Source organism: Cygnus olor, chromosome 6 (assembly GCF_009769625.2).
Source record: "Cygnus olor isolate bCygOlo1 chromosome 6, bCygOlo1.pri.v2, whole genome shotgun sequence".
Lineage (NCBI taxonomy): Eukaryota > Metazoa > Chordata > Aves > Anseriformes > Anatidae > Cygnus > Cygnus olor.
This window is the reverse complement of record NC_049174.1, coordinates 1,032,754-1,047,318: the sequence shown is the minus strand read 5'-3', so window position 1 is coordinate 1,047,318 and position 14,565 is coordinate 1,032,754.

The window sequence follows — 14,565 nt, the reverse complement described above, 5'->3', positions numbered from 1 at the left end:
TGCTTTTCAGCTTTCCTGTCAGAATTATCAACAGGTTGACATATAATATTGTTATTTGGACTTTTGATACCTTTCCTGTTAACTGTTACAAACGAATTGTGAGCTGCCTTAATGCCTGGCTCAGCCAAGGCAAAGCTTTGGGATAAGGGTGCAGCCCTCGAAGAGAATGCTCACCAACGGAAGTAAGATGTGAGTTGATACTGGCAGAGGAGAAAGCCGTGTTGTTATTTTAGTACTTGGACGTGGGCACGCTCTCATAGCAGTTTGCTCAGACAGCATGGGACTGGATGGAGACGCCTTCCCCACGCATGGTCGCACAACACCAACCTGAAGACTTCCCCCACACCTTACTACTACAAAAACCAAGAAGAGCTCATCGGGCAACCAAGGACAGTTCACTGGTGAGCCAAGCCCTTAAATTTCGGCACAGAAGCTCATTGCCTTGCCTCGCCTCGAGCCCCAGTGCTGGGGGAGTGAGCGGTAGGTGCTGCCCACCCCCGTGCTGGCCTCTCCCCGCCAGTACATAATACATGGGGCCGGGGTGGCTCGCCGGGCTCCCTTAATGGACCCAGCTCCCTCGTCTTCCAGGAGTGAAATAAATGGGAGACTTTCTTGGCTGGCATGTATTTCCATTTATGCTTTAAAAATTCATGAGCATAGGTTTCATACGACGGTGTAGTTACTATGGTAATTGTTTATTAATCTGGAGGAGCTTGGTAATTACCACAGATCAGTTTATATAACTCAGACCTGGAGTTGAAGTGCGGGTATGATTTCTTTATGCATCCATCTTTTAGACACTTTTTTCAACTTTTTTTTTTTTTTTTTTGTAACAGAATATGCATTTTCCCCTCTCAGCTCTACTTTTATCCAAGTGCGTACATTTCTGGAAGTGTAGAGAGAGTGTAAAAATGAGAGAGAAACGCTCACTCGGAGTTGGCAGGCCAGGACAGCCAGGAAAAAAAACTGTGCGGAGTTAAGAAGCAGGTGCTTTGGGGATTTTTTTTTTAATTTAAAAAAAGTTTTTTTGTTGCTTTAATTTTTTCACGGAGGCAGGGCTCCTTCCTGGAAGGGCAGCAAGGGGCAGAGAACAGTATGTGGCCAGGCGGGGAGCAGGGGACTGTAGGAATCTGGCCCGTGCCCCCATCCCATGCAGATGTGATTGATGCACTGCCTCTCACTGAGGTGGTGGCATGCCAAGGGGATCTGCTCAGGTACATGCTTGAGAAACTTAATCTGGAAACAGAGCTTGCACAATCAAAAATTAATTAGTAATGGCTTTTTCAGATAGGCATCACCAACCCCTTTGCAAGGCAGTGTCTTTACGGTGGACGCTTCAGGGATGCTGTCTGGAAATCCATAAAATTATACTGCTATTTTTCGAGGAACTTTTTTCATTTATCTAGCAGCTCTTTTCAGAGAGTGAAAATGTTTGACCTGTAAAACCTGTGTATGTTTTTTGCCTGTCTCTGCTCTCACTTGGACAAAATTGAGCACTGCCAGCTTGCTCTGTAACAAAACTGTAGGAAGACCCATCGACCCCCTGCCTGCCCGCGACCCCTCCATGCCTGTCCCAGCCCCGCTCCTCTGATGGCAGTGCCCGGCCTCAGCTCACTGAGATTCACATTATTTATGTGAAAAAGGCACAGGATGCCATCTCCCCACTCACTCTGCCTGCATAAATTGCGCGTGTTTATTATTCATTGTAACACGGCACATTCTCTGTTTCTGTGTCACTTGTCACTAATCACTTATGCATCTGATGTGCGGATCCAGAGCCGGTTCTCAAGCATTCTTGGCTTCGAAACATAAGATATGCATGGGTAAGAGTTTATCCCACCCCCAAAATAACAACTTTGATACATTTTCAAAAGGGAAAGTGCATATGTTACAGTACTCAGGAGCAGCAATAACCAAACTAGCTGAGAAGTGACACGGACTTGGGTTATTTTCTTGTGTTTTTTTTTTCCTTCCTCTTCTTTTTTTTTTTTTTTTTGGTTTCTCTTTAGTATTTCATGAAAGTGTGTAAAAATCTTAACATTTGAATGCCACACACTTCATTCTGCCTGTGAGATAAAGGACATTTCTCTAAAAGAAACATACGCTCCTTGTTCCTTGTTTTGATTCCTCGTACAGCTTGTCACAATGCATTTACATTTTGTCCATATATTCGCTTTTTTTCAGCCGGAGCTGTGCTTTTGAGGAAGGGATGCAAACTCTTCTCCTCCAGTGTCCCAGGCAGCCGGCAGTGGGGCTGCCTGTGGGCTGGGGCACATGTGGGACGCGCTTTTCTGGCACCTCTCTCCCCGGTCCCATCTCGCTTTCTTCACAGCCAGCCTCCAAACCTACAGAAACCACCCGCTAAAGCTCAGTGGATGGGGGCACTTCGTCTGCCCCACACATCGCCTCCTGCTGGCCCTGCAGCCTGGCCAGCCTGTGGGCAATGCCAGCGACTGCTCTTCCCTGCCCAGATCTGCTCAGGGAAGCTCTGCGAAAAGGCTGGCAGCCCTATAGCACTCGTGCTAGGGCTCTGACCTCTCTTCTGCCACCTCACGGAGCTGGGGGAGCAGTCACAGCGGTGGCAGAGCCCATCTTACTGCAATGAACCTGGTGCCTACAAACAGTGATGGAGCCCCCTACATAGTCAAAGGATTTCAGCTCCTCCGTTTGGTGTTTCTGTCATGACATCTGGCATTTGAGACATGGCTGTGCCGTGTTGTATGTTGGTCTGTTACTCCCCCTCCTCACAGTAACCCAGGATATAAGATCTGTGAGGTTGGCCTGGCCTCATGGGCAGGCAGCATGCATACCAGCCAGCAGAGCAGGAGCCTGATCACACTACGCCCACCGCAGTAATAATTCCTGTGGCAATACTGAAAAAGAAGTCAGGAAACTGGTCAAGCTGTCTGATGCGAACATTTTCTCCTCTCTACAAGGCTGCTGAAAGAGTGAACTGCTTCCAAAGGAGTTTTATCTGAGGAGATAATTCTAATTGTTCCCCGTTCTGCTGTTATCTGATGGGAACACTCTCGGCAGCGACCTCCTTGCTGAGTGAAGTAAGCCCTACACAACACCAGAGAGGCAGCTTGAAATTAGGATACAGAAAACCAATGCCAAAAATATGTCAGCTTGGAAGGTCATTAAGAATTATCCATTTGTGTATGTTCACATGCCAACAGTACCTTAAGTGATTACCTTGGAGGGACAGATTTGTCTAACGAACATACGAATTAACAATATAAAATTGTGATTGATAAATCAAATAAGAATTTATAATTTGGCAATGTATCTAACTGGGATGGAGTTTCACTGGATCTGGATGCAAGAGGCGCTGCTGGTGTTCTTTGCTAAAAATGACTCTCGGTGGTATTTTTCCACTTTATGACACCACAGCTTTAGGTGCCTGATCTAAGAGCTAGCTTGCTCGTACCTCAGGCAGATACAACTTGTTCTAAAGAGCTTGACTCACAGTTTCCAGGAGTTATTTTTTTAAACCTCTCTGCCCACACCTTTATTGATTTTATTTTTTAAGCTCAGCTTAGAAATTAGCCTGGACTGGTACTGGCATACAAATGCTTGGTTTTTAAACTATGTAATAATTGGTATAATTTGGGTTATTTTCAAATTTAGGAACTCAGATAAAAGCAGCTGACATTTAGTTCTGCTTTTCTGCACTGACAGAGTTCAGGAGGGAGTTTGATTTTTTTTCTATGAAAGTTAGGCTACATTAGTAGTTTACTGAGTTGGGAACGGCATTTCCTACTCACAGAATTTAAAAAGTCTAGGAGAACAACAGGTTTAGGTTTAAAAAAATGTCTTGTACAGGTGGGTTTTTATTTTTCTTCCAAAGCTTTAGACTCCTATTGGATACGACCAAGGCAATATACACATCATGATTTTAAATAAGCTGTTACTGGCAGATGTACTTCACGTAACATTTACAATAAATTCTTAGGGACTCCTTACAGTATTGCTGTCTTTTTGGCTTGTTGGGCTCAGGGCACTCCCAGTGCATGTGAGCAACAACAAAAATTTTTGGTAGCAGCTCCTGTTTGAGCTACTACCATCTAGCACTTGCCAAACTGCACACTAGAGATCCTGACAATAAGAAAGTACCAAAGGAATTGTTATGTTTCATTACTCCGTGTGATCAATGCCTCCTTGTGCGGTAATGAACCAAAGTTAGGTCATAATTGCTTTTAAAGATAAAATTATTTAGGATTTCTTTGACTTGATATAAAGGGGAAAATTCAGTCTGTCGGGTCTGTGATGCATTGAGTACCATGTCTCTTGCAAATTCAGAATTGCCATAGTAAAACCTGCTGTTTATCTGAGGTGGAAATTTCAAAGGTGTTTATGTTGGAGCATGCTATTAAATGGATTGGTTGGTCACAAAATGCACAAAATCAGTTACTGAAACCCTGCCCATTGTGAGGCCAGACGGAAACAGTGCTGGCCTGTGGCCCCCTGGTGCATCCGTGGCTTGGAACCATGGCATGAGAATGCACCTGCACCAGGAGCCAGCCCTGCGACTCCTGTGGCTGCTCTTGGCCTTGGCCAAACCTCCCTCAGCAGGCTGTAGCACTGCTTTTTAGTAGCACTGTGGGATGTCTCTGTGGCTGGAAACCAGCCACCTCTGTGCTAGAGCCTGCTGCAGGTGAGGGAGCTCTGCTGCCCTGCAAAAGTACCACATCCATGGCACTTCCTAATTCATCGCATGCTGTCTTTGAAGTGAGAAAATGCCCCACAAGAAGAAAATTGAAAGTAAAAGCACTGATGTTTGGGACCATAACCAGAAAACGGAGCATTAGGACTCAAAAACAGATGTCATTGTGTCTGTGGACTGTACAGATAACATAACAATACCACATTGTACAGAGTGCTCTGTGATGCGTAGGGTTATGAGGGGAGTGAAGGGGCAAGGGAGCCCATGAGACCTGGTCCATCACAGCCATGTCTTCATGGTCTCCATGGAGACTACAAAGGAAAACCAGGTAAAAATGTAAAGAATAGCGTTTCACCAGGTGATGCAGAATTTCCTTGTCACCATCTTTGGCACTGATGAAATCCATGAGGAAGTGCTTTGAGGGTGCTGGCAGGAGGCCACCATGCAGTTGCCCTATTAAGCAATGGGTGCGATGGGAGGTGGCAAGACCAAACAGGTCAACTCATAAATGAAATCAGAGCCTCACAGAAAAGCTATGGGCAGCTCCCTTGGAGCAACAGAGGACCCAGCTGTTACTGCTGAGCTAGCGTGCTTTACACACACATAGGAAGAGTTCTGTTAAATGGATGACACCCTTTATATATAATTCATAAAACCGAATTTCATAGCCAAGTTTATCAATGGTTTCCCACAGAGACACCATGTGGGAGAGATGTTGTTTTGCCCCTGCAGTTGTCCCCAGGACCTGGCTGCCACCAGTGCTGGTACACCAAGGGTGCTGTGAGAGCACTGCAAGGTCATTGCATGGATGTTGCAAGGATGTTGCAAGGGCAGTGGGGACCTCACATTTGCTGGCCTGAGGAGCAGCTCAGCTCCCTCGCCACCCCCCTGGCTGTGTTCCCATCCCCTCTCAGTGGAAAGGGCAGGTTTGTGGCCGCTGGGTGCGAGCTACAAGCAAGCAGCATGCCTAGCACAGCGCGGGCATGCAGCAGCCACCCCGGCAGGAGCGGGGCGCTGGTGAGGAGAGGCGCGGGATGCAGCCCTGCGTCTCCGCCAGTCCTGGGGAGGCTGCAGAGCAAAGCATGACACAACCCCTTAGACATTTAGGGAGGGGGCACGTTATTTTAATATGCTTTTTTGTGCTTAATAGAAAAGGGGTTTGTGGTTAATTCTTTATTATCTCTGACAGCAGTTCTCGCTTCGGCTCCTCTTTCTGTAACTGCCAAGCTAGCATTTTCCTTTTTTATTGCTCCTTTCTTAGAGGTTTGCTTTGGACTATTGCCAGTTATCATTTCCCATTAGGGCAAATATTGCATCAAACTCATGATTAGGGATTTGAGGGCTTGGGAATATTATTTTCGAACATTTGTCTTTCATTTTCTGAGAGGTTTTTTTCTCCTCTCTTTGCACACACACACACGCACACATGCCTGTGTATCTGTGGATGTACATATGTGTGTATATTTTTATAGAGAGGGAGAAAGAGAGAGCTGCATGCATCTGATTGCACACGTATGTTTCCGTGGAGGCATGTGCCTATTTGTGCGTAAAGTTTTAAACCCCTGCGCCCAGGCCAAGGGAGACTCTCTCCTTATGAGGGATTTCCGAGGAAGCTGAAGGCACCCAGGGAGGAGGACGACAGATTTGTTTGTGTGCGCTGGGCTCAGTGCTCCAGCTCCGTGCGAGGGAAGGTGCTAACACATGCTGTCAGCAGGGAGGGGACGCCACTGCGAGGAGCTGCCACAAGTGTCACTGCCCTTGCGGAGCCGGGCAGCAATGCTGCCTGTGCCTGAGCCTGCCTTTTGACGTGCCACATGCACTGCTGTAGGCTTCAGGGTGCCTGGTGTTTGGCTCTATCCATCTCCAGCATTCAGGCACTGCTGTGATCTTCAAAAACCTTTCCAGCTGCCGCCTGCTCCTGATGCTGGCTCGCAAAACACAACACCCATTTTTGGTACCTTATTTAGGGGAGGATTTTCTGAGGAATACTTTTTTTTTTGCCGGTGAAACTTTGCTCACACCTGGTCTGGGGGCAGCTGACGTGGTGGGGCTGGGGGTTGGAGGTGATGCTGTGGGAATGGGGCTGGGCACATCCTCCATGCCAGGTCACTTAACCCTGCACACCAGTTTTTGCAGCTGTCAATGAGGGGAATGGATTTACTTAGCCTCCTCTCATACCGAGTGCTGCAGCTCTGATTAACCAGGGCCCACGGCCTTATTGCTGCTTACAGATAAGTTGGATTTCAGCAGCTGGCAGTGGGGGAGGTGAGCACATTCATCTAGGTAAAAATCCCCTGGTGGGGAAGTTTTATGCGGCAGGCGCAAAGCAACACCAGCAGTATCCAGAGCACATGGAGGGCTGGGGATGGGCTCGGCCCATGGAGGCTGGCGGGGAGGCTGGAGGGCAGCGGGGCAGGGCGAGGCGGGCTGGGGCACTCCCAGCCCACGCAGATAGCCACCGGGCTCCCAAACACATACATTTCCAGGCAGCCAATTTGTCTGCCTCCAAAAAAAATTATTCTTCAAGGCTTGTTCCCATCTGCCAGAAGAAAACGTCATTAAAAAAAACAAAAACAAAAACAAAACAAAAAAAAAACCACTAACATTGACAGACAGGAGTGCGTTCTGGAGATAAAGCCCTCTGCTTTTACCTGATTCAGGCGACGGCACTAAGGGGCGAGACAGCCGTGTCATCCACATGCTTTATTAACAGTCAGCTTTTAATCTTGCTTCTCCCTGGCAAGCTGACAAATATTTTTCCCTTTACTCACTGTTCACCATTTCGTTCTTCTGACAAATACCGCACTTCATTTAAATTTTGCAAAACTGAGCCCAGGCGAAATGATTCAGTCATTGTGCAGATGAAAGACAATGTCATCTCTTTTCCTGCTTGTACGACAATGGCTGCAAGTTAAAATCACTGCACGATGGTGTCAGTAGTTCCTGTCATAATTTCTGCCAATGATAAACCCAACTGTGTATTTCCAGTTTGGCCCTGCTGCTTCTGCCCTCCCTTCCTAAAAATAGAGTCATGGTCCCCGCATGGGGAAGCTCGGTGTTGAGAGAAGGGTGCAGCAAGCTCCCAGTTATTTCAGCAATCTTAAAGTGATTAAGGGAGGCGGATAGTTAATTAGAATATTCTAAAAACACAGCTGCTAAAAAAAAAAAAGTTTCAAACAGCCACCAACTTGTTATTATTTTGTCATCGTCTCATGACACGCTCGCGACATATGGGAGAAATAACAGATGCAATCCCCTTCCCTGCAGTGCCCCGGCGGCCGCACTGTCCCACAGCCTCAGCCCCTTCAGCAGGGGCTCTGCCAGGCAGTGCCCAGCCCCGTGGCCATCTCCGGGCCCACACACACCACCTGGCTCCTGCCCCTCATGCGAGGAAGGCGGATGCTGCTGCTGTGACTGCTGCGGGTGCGCAAGGACGGTCCCCCATCTGGAGCAGGGCGGAGGCGTCTCCGCTGCACGCCACCAGCACGAGCTGCACTAGAGGGTGGGAAGAGCTCAGGATGCACACATGCTGCACTGCTCAGGGCTGGACAAATACGAATACTAATAATGATTAATAATAACAATAATAATATATTCACGCAGGTTCACAGTGCTGTGCTCCTGCAAGCAGCCCTCTGGCCAGCTCAGCTGAAACATGCTCTTTCCTTCTAGTCCCGTAAAAAAATATATACTACTCCCTTCACGAGGCTTTCCCAGGCACTTCTCCTGAACAGAATATCCATATTATTTCAATATCTCCTCTTAACTTTGTATAAACACTGGCCAGCTTAACTTTATAGCGCTTCTTTTTATAGAGTAGCGTTCATTTCTTGTACCAACTCTCAAGGATGTTTTATCTGTTTTATATCTCATTGAATCCTCTGTGAAACTGCACTAGTTTACAATAATTTTATTACTTTATTAATTAAACGTTTTCCAACAAGCTAGCTATGGCATTTCTTATCATCAAGGGTTCCATTAGTTTTTAATGGTGTGAGACAAAATTACCATTTACCCACATGCAATTAAGAAGCATCATTAACACAGTGAAAGCACCAGGTGGGATTTCTAATAGTTACTGTTTCTCATTTTTGTTTTATTTAAAAGGAATAACTAGTTTTGAGGTTTTTGCTGCAAGGTTGCCAAATTCTCACTTTGTTTTTATGTTCGAGATAATTTAAAATAATGTTCCTCTGTCTCCTAAGGCTCTGCTCAACGATATCTCATGTATCAGCTCATCACTTGTACGCAGTGTCTTGGCGCAGCCGGATGAGTGTGTTGTCTGCACAGTAATCACCAAGAACAAAGACTCATCTGCATGGCCACCAAGCACAGGGGCATGTGTGTGCGTGCTTGTGCACACACTTGTGCATGTGTGTGCCTAGGGGATGGGTCTGCAGAGCCACGGCAAGCCTCAAACCCCAGCCAGATGCCACCTTGTGTGGCCTGGGGCCCTGAAGGTTGTGGCCACCAGCACTCACAGAGACCCCGTCCCCAGCACCGGGAGATGTTTCAGAGGGGCCCCCGCTGCACAGGGGATAACCTACAGTGTTCAAATTTTTGGGAAACTTTGAGGCAGGCCCTGCTGCGCAGATACTTTCTTTCCATGAAGGAGACAATGGAAAGAAACATGGTTTGCGGTAAATATTTACCTTTAGCAAAATGGGAATAATTAAATGGCAACTTAATTACTATATTCTATTCAATTATGCGGAGTGTTGACTAATTGCTGACTCAGTCCATTTGCATGTTAATAAATGCCTGTATTTGAGGTCCTTCTTGGGTAATTCTCTAGGTTTTACAACACAGAGTTGCTGGGCTTTTTTCCTTCCTCCTACAACTCACTGCCCTTGCTTAGCCCTGTCATTTTCCCAGCGCTGGGGTGGCCGCTGTTGGCATTGGCCACCTTGCCCTTCCTTCTCCATGGGTCTGCTGCTTGTCGCAGATGTTCCCAGTGGGACCAGAGCCCCCATCCATGCCGCCCCTATCTGGGATGCCCAGCCACCCCACGGCAGCAGCCCCAGTGCCCCGTGGGCGTCAGGGGCATCCACAGTGTGTCCGAGAAACCCCGGCGCTGTGCGGGGCCCAGATGGTGCACGATCCTGCGAAGCGTTGGGGGATATTTCAGAGGGATGTGTTTGACAAGGTGTTTCCTTATTTAAAGGGGGAGGGAAGGAGAAGGCAGATGGCGTTGGCTGCTTCTAATGACATTCCCTGGCTGGGTTTGTTAGCAGCAGACATGAAGAGGGGCACGAGCACCTGACGTGCCGGTCCTGCTCGGCTGCCGGCAGGGGACGGGATGCTGGCAGAACCATCCCCACTGCCATCCCTCAGCCATCCTACCAATTGGTTTTGATTTCCCAGGGTGCTCAGGAGGAGGCTGATGAACCGGTTGTCAAGCACAGGGAACAGCATTTTTTTTACAGAAATCCCCCATGGCATTGGATGGTGTTGCTGTGCTGGCACAGCCACGCAGCCTCCCAGGACCTGCAGGTATGCTCGGTGCGTGGGGGGGCACAACACTGGGGTTTCCTCTAGGGGTTTTCAGCAGCTACAATTGACAGCAATCTGATATTTTTATGGCCAGGATCGTCTATCAAAAAGAAACAAATTTGACATTTTCTAAATGGGCAGATAATTGTTCCATGACGAAGAGAAGTAAATACGTGCGCAGTAATAGCCTGTGCTCCAATGCATGCTGAACTTGAACTTCTGTCATATAAATTTTCTAATTAAGTTGCTTGTGCAAGCCATGTAACAAAAGCCTGATTCACATTAGAGCGAGAGGTGCACAAACCACCCGCCCTGCTGCTTGCCCGCACAAGAGGGGGCCGTGCAGCAGGGCAGGCACCTCCGGAGCCTGGGGACATGGGGCAGTGCGACCAGCAAGGTGGCGGTGGCCATGCCAGGCTGGCGGTGGCTGGCGCATTATGCTAATGGCCCAATCATTATTTGATTCCTCTGAATTCAGTACGGTGGCATTATTTGGGATCGGCTCATTGAGCGTCACAGGCCCGTCCATAGGACTTTTAGCATGACCTCATTAATAATGAATGGCTCTGCTTTGAAGTGGTCCCGTGCCCTGGATTTTAAGGAAGCTTTTGGAGGGCTGGCCAGGCTGTGGAGAAGCACCCCGATAGCAGGGTGGGGTTGCACAATGACTGCTCCAGATTTGGATCCATTCTGATTAATTTTCTTCTCATGACAGCAGCTTGGAGCTGACTCCTCCATCAAAATCAAAGTTCAGCACTGCTACTGTCTAAAGCAACTAAAACCTTCAGCAACCTTTTTTGGAGAATTCCCAGGTTTTGTTAATTAACAATATCATTGGATATTGTAAAGCTGTTCATGAGAAGAAAATCATGACTGGCAGAAATCTTTCTCTATTTAAAATTGACTATTTTGTTTGAACAGTGCACTTTTTCAAAAACATTCACTTTTATTTTTTTTTCCCCTGAAGTTCTCAGTAATATTTAAAAAATATTTGTATCTTGAAAGCATGTTTTGAATGTCCCTCATCCCAGGAGCATCTCGAGGCAGCTCCTTTCACAAAGGAGACTGACAGGGGCTGGCTTTCCCCTGTCCAAAACAGCTCTGCCTATCATAGCCCAGCAGCTCTGATGTCTCCCTGAAGCCAATGGGAAACTGCAGCCTCTGTCCTTGCACCTCCCCACAGCATTGCATTTGCTGCCAAACTTCTGAGTTTCATTCCTTTAACACAGGCCCTGCAGACAGCTTCATCGCAGGTTCTTAAGGCTAATCCAGTGGCCTTGTCTTATTTTATTATAATGAATAATTGTAATTCAGGTAATTAACCTGAAGTAACAGCTGATAGCGAAAACTGTGTCTGGTGGCAGAGTACATCCTGCACATTCCTGACATCACAACACTTTAGGGCTTTTCCTTTGTCTGGTCATTGCTGGTGTCACATTTCAGTCTCTGAGAGAACAGCTCTCCTGCTTCCTCTGCTCAGAGCTCGAGGTCAATATAATACATTAAATTCTTTCTGAACAGCTCCAAGAAAAACATACGAACAGCTTCCCTAGCATAAACTCAGGGAATACATTATACTAATACACCAGTACCAAATATTCTTAAAAAAAAAAAAAGTTAGGGCCAAGAAAGACGGTTAGAAATTTGCTCTTGCTTGTGGCAGGACATCCAGGACATCCTCCAGGAGCGCAGGACCTCCTGACGTGGTCTCAGCAGGGGCCTCTCCTTCCATGCCTTCCTGCTGCCCTCAGGCCCTCATGGAGAAGGATACTTAAGCAAAAGCTCCCTTTTACTACAAGTAAAAGCCTTAGCATCAGGGTGGAAATCACAAGCTTGTAAGTTAGGACATGGACGGGCACATTTGGTCATACCACGCCTCTGTTCAGGTATAGCCCACTTTGGGCAACCCTGCAAGGATATGCACTTGCAGAAGACGGAGCTGGTGAAAAGGACAGGCCGTTGAGCCCATCATGGTGGCACAGTGATTTCCAGGGGCAGAAGGAACTAAAGTCACCAGAGCTGATGACTGCAGGGATTATTACCCAGTAACGCAAAATAAATCAGTAGTGGCAGCACTTGGGGCCGGGCTCTGGTGCAGAGCCTTGGGCTAGCCAGCATCCTTTTTGGGCTCACGTTCTCCCCTCCTCTGTCAACCAAGGGAGACAGCACCCACCTTGCAGGTACGTCACAAGTCCAAATGCACGTTCACTTGCTCATGTGCTCCCAAACCCCTGCTCCCAGGCCCTGGGGTGAAAGCCCTGACCATCGTCCCCGAGAAGTGCCGCGATCAGCCTGAGAACATGGCTGGTGTCAGCAGCTCGTGAGGGCTTCTCCAGCAGGGTTGCTGCAAGGGGCACATGTGAGTTGGCCACTGGTTTTTCTAAATAAACCTACTCTAAATAAACACCAACAGACTGCTCTGGCCAGTATATAAAACCACATAACACACTTGTGCTTGTTAGGAGACAAGTCAAATGACTGTGTGTATGTATACGAACACACACACTCAGACATGCAGCTTATCTTAGTGGAGAGCTGCATGGAGCTGGTGTGCGTGGGGAGCAGCCGCGTGCGTCCCTGTTCCTGCATGCGATCGCTGTGGTGAAACCCACATCAAGCAGCGAACCGGAGGCTCTGTTCCTCTATGTGAAACACAGCTTAATTTTAGAGCAAGTACTGCTGCAGAAAAGGTTGCCAGAGTCTGCCTCGCACCACTCCGGGCAGCATCTTTCATAAAACAATTATATTTTTTCTGGATGTAGTGAAAGCCTTGAAAAAGTTTACTTGATGTCTAACCAAGCAATGCTACATCTTCAAATTTGAAGGAGAGCTCAGAAAGTTAGTTTTTTATTATTCTTCATTTAAGTATTATTTTTTTAATTGCAGCGTATTAAACATAAAATCTGGTACAATCTTTAAAAATAAATAGGACCTAACTATAAATGGGCCCTGTTGTGTTTTTATCTTTGACAAGCAAGTAATTGCTTCTCAAATTTATCAGTTTGTTTATGCAAAAACCATTTACCAAGCCTAGCTCAAAAGCATCAATTTCATCATTATCATCTTATTAATTTAGCCAAGCTATAACACAGCTGATTATTCCTGAGTAATATCCTCTGCAGCACATCATGTGTGGCAAAACCATCTGTACAGTACCTATTTAATAAATAAACCCTCGGCTAAATGTCTCTGTTTATTGAGAACTAATGTTTATAGAAAATATAATGGAACTCAATAAATAACTCAGCTTCATCAACCTGCATATGAATCAGTGCGAAGAACGCTGACATCATCACCTTTCAAGTACCAGAGAAAGCAAAATTACCCAAAAGAGCTATAGAGTCAATATTAAGGCATTAAAACTGCAATGAAGGCATATTAATGCTTAAAACTTCATTGTTTGCAGTAGAATTGCCACAACGGACATATTTTAACTCTAAAATACTTAGGCTTTATGACTGCTTCTTTGTTGAGTGCCTTGCACTTAATGTAGTTTTCCACTTTAAATAAAAAAACCCTCAAGATCTTAAAAAAAAAAAAAAAAACAAAGGAAACAGAAAATTGCTGATTCCAGGCATTCATTTTTAAAATAACGCAAACTGCTGATTCCAATTGTTCAGATGGAGAGAAACACAAACTTATTTAACTCCATGCTTCCTGAGCCCCTGCTGCAGGCTCTGGGTGTCCCGGGCTCCACGGGGCAAGGTGAGGATTGCACCACAGCATGGCACAAGGATTATGGAACAAGCCATGCCAGCTAAAGACGTTATTAATATCACAACCAGGTTTTAGGGGAGGAAAAATGAATGGCATCGCTTCAGACAGTGTGATAAGTATCGATTGCTCGTTGTTCCAGCCCATGCAGCTTGTGCTGGTTGATTTGATTTGGTGCTTTACAAGGGCTCCTCAGCTACAAATCAGGCATTTAAACAAAACCTCTCCACGCTGGCTTGATACCATCCACAAGGAATAGCAGACTGCTTTCCTACACCAATGTGGGGGGCTCGGGGATCAGGGCGCTGTTTGCTGGTGCTTCACTATCCCATCCCCTTGCAGCAGTGCTGCGGCGGGCACCTTTCCACAGGTACCTTTCGTGGGCACCTTTCTGGTGGCACCGCCACCGTGCCGTGTGTGCCCGACCCCAGTGACCAGGGGGCCACAAGCCGGGACCCTCGCACCTGGTCTGGGCAAGCCTCAGCATCACCATGGCTCCGTGAGCGCCTCAAGTCCTTCCCGTCCCCGAAAACTTCTGCTGCACATATGCAGCGCTTGTTTTCCTTCCTGAATAAAACAGCAGATCCGCAGCGCGTCTTCGCCTAATGAAACTGAACATATTTAGAACATATGTGAGCCCGCTCCTCGCGAAAAGAACCATTTGTGGTTAACGAAGAAAGTATTCATGGTTT